A 9896-nucleotide genomic window follows, 5' to 3' on the forward strand; every position below is an offset into this window, starting at 1 on the left:
TCATATATTAGTGTATACATACACAGATGTAAAATATATAGAGTAGGGAAAATATTTGTCAACATATTATGAGGCCTATTTAGGCTTTCAGGTTGTAATAGCGGAGGGCATTCTGAAATTTCCCAACTCAAAAATCTCTCTACCATCTCCCATATTTCCCATCTTCCTCTGTAAAGTTCTCTAATTTTTCCATATCAATAAAAAGTTTTTTGTAAGTATAAATTTCTTCATTTCTCTACTGATTTAGTTAATTTGGCTTTACATTTATTAGTTTTATTTTGTTTTTTTATAGATAGTTTTAAAGTAATTTAAACTACTTTTAAAGTATAAATTACTTTAATTATTTTAAACTGTTATTTTGCTCCCCGTTTAGTATTTTATTAGCAAATGATTCTATTTCTAGATTGTTAAATCTCTGCTTAACTTACTTAAGTTCTTCCTTTAAGAATAATAATTCTGTCTGAAGATCTTGTATGGTTGTTTCAGACATATATTCTTTAAATTTATTCAACACATTTTTCATATTAAAGTGTTTAATAATTTATTTATTATCAACCTATTGATCAAGAAATATTTAAATATCATAATCCTTAAGCAACTCTATCCATCTATGTTGTCTAGAATCATGCTCTCTTTGTGTCATAAGATGCTGAATCTCATAATGCATGGCATATAGTTAATGTCACCAAATCTTAAGCGCAGAAACTACCAGCTCCAGGTCCAAGTCAGGAGTGGGGTAGTTTCTCTCGTGAACCTTAAGTTTTCTGAAAGAATAAGAAATAACACGACCTTGCTGCATCAAAACACAACCTAAATAAATGCCATAAGTATAACAATACATGGTGAATCTCTCACTCTTAACAGGAAGAGCTAGAATAGGAGTTGAAGTAAGGAAACCCTTGATCTTTATAAATCTTGACTCACACTCCTCAGACCATAGGAACGGAACCTCCTTCTCACTAAATCTAGGCATAGGTTTTTAAATACTAGCTAAACCCTTGATGAGTCATCTATAATAACCGACCAAACCAATGAAGCTATGACCCTCAGTCAGAGATGTAAGTCTACCCAATCATGAATTACTTTAATCTAAGATGGTTCTACCATGAAACCATCCTTAGACACCACTAGTCTAAGGAATGTCATCGACTCAATCAAAAACTCATACTTAGAGAATTTGGCAAAAAGCACATGGTCTCTAAATGTCTAGAGCACGATCCATAAATATAAGACATGCTCTTTCCTACTCCTTGAATACACAAGGATGTCATCGATGAACATAATCATGATAGAATCAAATTAGGGACTGAACACTCAGTTCATTAAATCCATGAACACAAAATGACATCACCAAGAACACATATTAGCTACAACAGGTCCAAAAAGTTTTCTTCGGGATATCCTCATCCTGAATCATTAACTGATGGTAACTAGATATTAACTCAATCTTAGAAAAAACTATCGCTCTCTAATGCTGGTTAAATAAGTCATTAATTCTAGTCATAGGATAACGTTTTGATATAATTCTCGCAACGAAGACTCAAATATAAATGCAAAAAAGTAAAGATAGAGTGATTGGATATCAAATACATAATAATAGACACAAATAAGATAAAAAGGGACAATTAAAGGGTGTATCAAACCCAAAAACCTCCCATAAAGATCACCAAAAAGCACTTAAATCTTACATCACCGCAAAGGGGACCAAATCCCCCATACAATTGACATTTCTAACGAAAGATCAATATTCACTTTTTGAGGCTCTCTAAAAACTCCCAATGAAGGTTCATGAATTCATCACTATCAATCAACAAAAACTAACTAAAATAAGCCTAGCTACAAAGTATTTATTGTTTGGATAAATATTACATAATTAGGACCCAAAAGTGACCCAAATGTAAGAAAAGTCCAACTAGGGGCTATTTTGACCCGCTCATGAAATGCTCTAGAGCAGAACCTCACAAACACAAGCATTTTCATAGGAAAAATTACTAATTGGGTTTCTAAGATATTCAAGAAAATCAAAGTTATCATCACCCAACTGATCATTCATTTTCAAAACCTCAGATTCATTTCCCTTAAGAGTACTCTTATCTTCAAGGAAGAGATTTCCATCTTTAGAAAGAATGTAGTCACACCATAGTGGCTTGTTATATAGGATATAGCCCTCAAGATAAGCTATACCATAAACATTATTCTCACCATTGGTTCACTAGGAGTGGTTGTACAATCTTCATACATTGTATTGTACTTAAAGAGAGAAAGATCAATCCATGTAGGAGGATTCGAACTTCTAAATTCACTCTCAATAACACAACTATCAAGATCCAAAGAAGTTTTAAACACATAATCATCCCTATGATAAAGACAAATAATAGGATATTCACTAATGGACAAGCTCAAAGGGCCACTCCTATATACTTAACCAATATTTTCAACATCGTCACTCACTTGAGGTTTATTAATCACGTCACAATTATCCTCAAATGGTGTACTAGTTTCACCCCTAAGTTGATCAACACAATATCTATGAGATAATGTACCATCATTTATCATATTGGCTTCAATATTAGGTAGACTCATATTGATCTTACTAGAAGAGTTAATAAGGTCATCAATAGTATAAACTAGTGGTTTCACATTCTGAACGAGTACATCATCAACATGAGGCAAAGAATTAGGAGACACAGATATAGATAAGCTACTACTCATACTTCATGGGCTACTAGCCATACAATCATCATTCAAATGTACAAAAGTGTAGGAGTAAGCTATTTTACCTTGAAGTTCTTTAGAATATTCTTCTTTAGCTTAGTGTGAAGGTCCTTCACAAGCCTTTGAAGTATCTAAGATTTCCTTTATCGAATCTTCACAGGCAATGTTCTCTTTTAGTTCTTGTTCTTCTCCGCTTGCCATGTTGGTACCTACACACATGTCCATCATAAAAGAAGGACAAATAATGTTAGTTTTGTTTAGTTAAAACCCCCTCACTCCACTCCTCAAAACCTCTCTTTTTTCCTCTCTTAGGTTTCCACCTTGCACTTTCTTAGTCCTCTCAATTTTTTCTCACTGAATTTTATTAGGCTTGGAGTAAGTGGTCCCAACTCTTTGATATTTAGGAAGAATGGATGGAAAGAGATTATTTCCCCATTGACTTATACAATCTTACACTAATTTTGTACATTTGGAACCTTATGTTATGCAAACCAATTGGCACCCAAGCTTAAATGTCCATGTTCAAATTAAAAGATGTCACATCACACCTCCTTATTGTACCCATATCGGGTTAAGTAAATCTTCACTCTTTTAAAAATCCTATACCCATACAAGAAGATATCCCTAGATAGTCAACCATGAGTGGAATGATATAGTTTCTATAGAACCAATCATATAGCATAAGGAGGCCTCCCAAAATCCTACAAATTTGTACTTTTTCGGACTGAATATTTCTTTTTAGATCAAAATTATAAAGCTTGGTATACCCCATTGGTACATGGGTAACCCTTATGAGTTCTTTGACGGCACTCCATGTTTGGCCGGACTTCCTTATGGATTCCCACCACAATGGTGTCATACATTGAATATATTTAAGGGCACTCGTAGCTCTTTCGACGTTGCTCATATCATAATCTATGAAGATCCTTTCACACTCCCATTCCTAATCAAGATATTCTTCAGGACCCAACTCTCTTATAATAATAGGGAGAGTAGAAAGATCTTAACTCTTACTATACCCTCCATATCTACCTTAATTCCCATTTCTATATGTTTGGGCACTAGGATAATAAGATCAAGATATAGTACTCTATGATTTTGAGATGCATGCTCTTTCATTCCCATGGAGCAATCTCTTCTATAGTTAGCATAACCTTTCACATTGATTTGACTTGATAAGAAGTAATAAAAGATGAGGAATGTGAAACTTCAAAATCCTCACATACATTCTCACAATGATCCTCATAAGATTTGTAAATAAACTGGTTATACCTTACATCATCTCTAGGCTTAGAGTAGGAAGTGTAATACTTCTCACATGCTCCATCTTCCTCACAAGAACCATCACAAGGCTCTTCATTATCTCCATGATTACTATAAGAACTAGGTTCATTTTTCATCTCATATTCTCCTTTTGAGTAGTATCCCTCGCTTTCATCCATAACATGATCGTGTATACCTAGCCCCCATAATCTCCATCTTCTTTGTTGCCATAACTATCTTCACCACAATCATAGTCTCCAATGTCATAGTCATAATTGTCAGAGGCTATCAAACATGTGCTTCATTATATCACCTTGTACCTACAAAATGAATAAACAAGATTTGTAGTAAATCTCCTTACCAACACTCGTAATAATCTAACATTTGTGATCCTCAAAACTGGAGCCGTGAATGTTGAAAGATGCTTATACTCAACATTTTGTCTTAAGTGGATTCTTGTTTGAAATAACTAAAATAAAAAAATGTACGGACTTGAGTCAAGAAGATATGACAAATTAAAAACTAGAAAAGCTTGAAAGAAAAGGAACGTTGAAAAAATAGGACTCAAGAACTCATCATCCAACTTAATAGGTGAATTCCTAGTTGTTGTTAGTTTTAAGAATCAAGAAAAGAATTTAGGAATAAAAAATATGAAACTTAGGAATCAAACCTTGAGCAATGAAGTAATTTAAGAGTTGAATTGAATTTGGAGGCTTGAAATTTTCATTTGGGACTTAATTAGCGTTGGGAGGGGCTAATATGAATTTAGTGAACTGCACTAGCAGGTGGGGCGCAGGTCAAAGGCAGCCTGGACGTAGGTGCTGCGTGTCAAAGGTATATTACCCACCACATGGCCTTGAATTGGATGATTTGCCTTACTAATAGCCCTTTATGTCCTCTTTTATTGGAATATCCTTCGGAATCTCCTTAGATGCCTAAGTACAAATACTTTTTCACTACTTTTATCCCTTCTTTGTGGATCAAACACTAAAATTTCATGAAAAAATCAACATGACGATAGCTATTTCTTCATGGACATCCAAGAACATCAATCTTTCTAAAGTTTTCTCCGAAGCTCAAAATGAGTTTAAATTTTAAACATAAGCACTTTTCAACGTTCTAAACACATTCCAAATGTCATTTTCAAGAATTCCTCATCGAACACTTCAAATCTTGAATCAAACTTCAAAATCATAAATCCAAGCTTCCAACAAGGATAGGACACTCAACTAAGCTTCGATGTGGCTCAAATTTGATTTATACACTCGTATAGTGTTAGAGAACACAAATCTAAAACTGGAAGCACAAGAAATACACAAAATCAAAAACTCAATTTGAAACACCCTAAAAACTTTTTGGGACTCTTCTTCTATTTTCTTTTTCTATTTTTTTTGTGATTTTCAAGATAATACACCTAAGAATATAATCGTAGGAGTGATCCTAAGCTTGACTCTGATACCAAATGATATGATTCTCACCATGATGACTCTAATATAAAAGTCAAAAAGTAAAGAAAGAGGGATATGATATAAATGATAGAAAGATAGATACCAATATATTAAGAAAAGGGCCATCAAAGGGTTTATCAACCCCCAAACCACCCTTAAAGATGACTAAATACCACCTAACTCTTACATAAATTCAAAGGGGATTGAATCTCCCTTACAATGGACATTTCTAATTATCTATCAATATTTGCTTTTCTAATCTCTCAAAACACTACCAATAGAGGTTCATGAATTCATTACTATCAATCAACAAAAACTAACTAAAATAAGCCTAGCTACCAAGTATTTATAGTTTGGCTAAATATTGTATAATTAGGCAGAAAACGTTACCCAAATGTAAGAAAAAATCCAATAGTGGTAGTTTTGACCCGCTTATGAAATGCTAGTGCCGATCAAAATCAAATCCAAAGTGTCTTGGGCGCATGACTATTCAAAGGGGCTTTTGAGCCCATTTGGCACTCCTTTGACCTCGTCAATGTCTTTCGGCACTCCTTCATGGTAATCTTCCTCTATGTGGCATCTTTTAATTGCTCTAAGGAGTCATCAAGCACCTCGAGCATCATACGTATATCATCCAAAGTTCCAAAGTCAATTTGTCTTGTATCATGATACATTATTATCACCTTATTAAGCTGCTTATTATCAATATATATGGGCATAGAGCCATCCTTCTTCTTTAAAAATAGCACAGGTGCTCCCCAAGGAGACAAACTTAGTCTAATAAAATCCTAAAATTGGGAATTCAGCTCCTTAGGTTCTATGGGAGCCATTGAGTAAGTTTCTATAGCAATAGGTCAAGGGTTATGCTCGAGATCAATAGCAAAGTAAATCTCACAGACATGGGGTAAACCAAGCAGGTTAGTAGGAGCACATTAGAAAGGAAACAAACAATATGAATAGAGTCAAACGACAGACTCTCCATACTAGTATAATAATATAATTGAGAAAAGATGCATAACCCCTCAAAGTAAGACTTTTAGGATGAATATAAGAATTAATCTATGTAGTCTTACGGCTAATCACTCTCTCTTACTCGACAAGGGGTATACCGCTATGGCTAAGGTAACAGTCTTGGAAAATTAATACATAGTCGTATGATAGTAGGATAACCAGTGTATGGACAAAATCAAATTGAAATCTACCTTATCTAGAATAATAAGATCAACATTAGTATCAACATTTCCAAGAGTCACAACACATGATTTGAACACCCGATCCACTACTAAAGAATCAACTACGAGAGTATATACACAAAACGGCATAGATAATAAATCCAAAGATAACTCTAGCCATGAATTATAATTAGCCGGTGATAACTCTAGCCATGGATTATAATAAGATGGTACATACTCTAGCCATGGATTATAATAAGCTAGTACATAAGGATAAATGGATGACAAATCAAATCAAGCAAGGACCGATTGACGACATACTAAAATAATACTTGTAACAATAATATTTGAAGACTCAACCTCGAATATAGCAGGTAATGCATACAATCAGCCACCGAGATGGGCTCCTAATCGACCTCCTTTCTGTCCTACTTGAACCTACTCAAGAACCCTAAAACCATTCTTACGACCATGAGAAACACCTCTAGCTGAGGGATGAACCACTCTAATAGGGGGAATACTCTAACTTGAAGCAATAATTTCCCCACAACTAGGGCAGTCTCGCAAATAGTGAGCATGAGCTCTATAACTATATAATATACTATGAGCTAAACCAAGACCAATATATCTGACTGACTTAGAATAACCACCACGTATAGAATGTCAAAAAGCTAAACCCCTCGAAGACTGACTACTACCCTGATATGGGTGATCACTAAAATAAGACTGACCTCCATTAGTAGTCTGAAGCTCCCTAAACAGGTCTGCTAGGCTGACTTTGAGACTAATAGGATGGTGTGGAGTATATCTTTTATGAGAGTGGATACCTGTAAATAATGAACTACTACGGCTCCCACTAAAACTGCCCTTATGTCTAGGCCTTTTATTGCTGCCCCATGGGCCTCACGATACATCTCCTTCATCATCTGAACATGATCAGAAACCTTAGCAAAAGGCTTACTGGCAATAACTAAACTATAAGTAGAGATACGAAAAGAAGTATCAGTCCTCAAATAAAGCAACAAACTCTCTCATACTAAGTACCTATAATAGAAGTAACATGCCTTGCCAACTTGTGAAAATGGGCCTTATACTCTAATACTATCATAGTGTCCTGCTCCAACATAGAGGACTAATCCTTTAAACTATCCCTAAGGCTACGAGGTATGTACTTCATAAAGAACATCTCGTAGAACTAAGTACATATCAAAGAAGAAGATCTAACTGATCTAGAATCCCTATAACCACTTCACCAATGTTGAGGAGCTAAGTCCAATTGAAAAGTAGTGTAATCAATTTTATGAGTCTCAAGAAAGCCCATTTATGGATCCTAGCCTCACAAGTAATTAGAAAATCATATGCATCCGTGCCTGATGCACAAGAAAACCTAGGTAGAGAAAATCTCAAGAATCTATACAACATCTTCTACTTCTCACCTGACATTGAACGGTGGGAAAATACTGGTTGAGTACCTACTAGTTGAGAAACTATCGGTGCAGGAGGTACCTCAACTTTGGGAGCCACAACTATAGGCTGTGGTACTCTGATCTACAAATGGTGCACCACCGACTACCCCCAAAATCTAAACCAAAGCATCTATAAGCAATAAGGAAGAATTAAATACATTTGGAGCTTGGGTTAGTCTCTGTCCCGCCACTGGCTGGGGAGGAAGAATCTCTAGATCATGAGCGAGAATAGGGTCTGGTGAAGGCCTTCTCTCCTAGCCTCTAGTTGGTGACCTATCTCTAGGCTATCCATAACCTCTAAGTTATCCTCAAACATAGTTAGTATCCCTAGGCTCAGTATCGAGACCCTCATCTCATGTAGTGGTAGCACATGTCCTACACATCTATAAGAAAGTGTAATCGAAGGAATATTCTGTAAACTAACTCAGACTCTTAGTACGAAATGAGTGAAGGAAGTTAAAAACTCCTAAAAATGTCATATAACCTTCCAAAGATAGGAAATATTCATCATTATTCTAATCTAAAGGACTCTATTAGACATTGCTCTTGTACTAATAATATTAGTGAAACATAGACTCAAATACCAATTTTTCACAACCTAATTTACGGTCATGATTGTACCTACTTAAATTGTAACTAGGTAAGCCAAACCATAGCTCGGAGAGAAACAGAATTTGTTAAATTGGTGGGAAAATGCTAATATAGACAGAAATAGACAACACAACTTCAAAATGACCAAAGTATTTGGAATAGATAAAACATATTGATTACATAGAAAACTGTCCAATGACTTAGTAGAGCTAGTACAATAACATCTCACATCTATCTCAAAATAAAAGGCTAAATAGAAATGATAGAAGGAAATAGGAAACTCCACTCCAAGAGCTCACTCTATCTCAAAAAAAAACATGAGACAAATATGGATCAGCGGTGGCAACTAGTACTTGGATTTTCACAAAAATGGTAGAAAAGTATAGTATGAGTACTATAACCACAACTCTATAGAAATCATTAGTGAACTGAGCTGAATCATTTTGTAAGTATAATAAAATGCGAGATAACTTAAGTCAAGGTAGAAATAAACCCGAATGAACTCCAACATTACTGTGCATCAATACGTAAACAAATCAGAATAACAACATAACCTAAGGCATCAACATATGCAATCAAAACTATAGAATTGGACCTTATATGCCAATTAGTGTAGAAAAGTAAATATTCTATCGTAAAACCCCATAATCTTGGTAGGTAAAAGTAAGATAGAATAAACCACCACCATCATTATCTGCTCTCATGATAAAACTAGCTTTTAACCATGCCATACTAACCATTGATTTTTCATGCTCATGATTTCTCAATCATTCAACACTTGTTATCTAATCATCTTGTAACAAATAATCTTAATATATGAACTAATCATCTTTTATCAACAAATCATCATATCTCAACTAATCATTAGTTATGGACCAATCCTTATGTATTGACTAACCATTATTTGTCAACTAATCATTTGTTATCAACTTATCTTCATATCATTCCTCATTATAACCACTTCCTTATTTTTATACTTAGCTTGATCACTATTGTAAATCTCAAACCTTGATACCATCAAACCATAATAGGTATGCATTGTAATATAATATATATATATCTAAACTCAAACCAATAAGTATAATCAATGATATCATCATCAATATAATCCTCAATATCATCACTAACATAATACAACAACAACAACAACAAACCCAGTGTATTCCCACCTAGTTGGGTCTGGGGGGGTAAGATGTACGCAGTCCATACCTCTACCTCTGATGAAGTAGAAAGGCTGTTTC

This window comes from Capsicum annuum, chromosome 11 (assembly GCF_002878395.1).
Source record: "Capsicum annuum cultivar UCD-10X-F1 chromosome 11, UCD10Xv1.1, whole genome shotgun sequence".
Taxonomy (NCBI): Eukaryota; Viridiplantae; Streptophyta; class Magnoliopsida; order Solanales; family Solanaceae; genus Capsicum; species Capsicum annuum.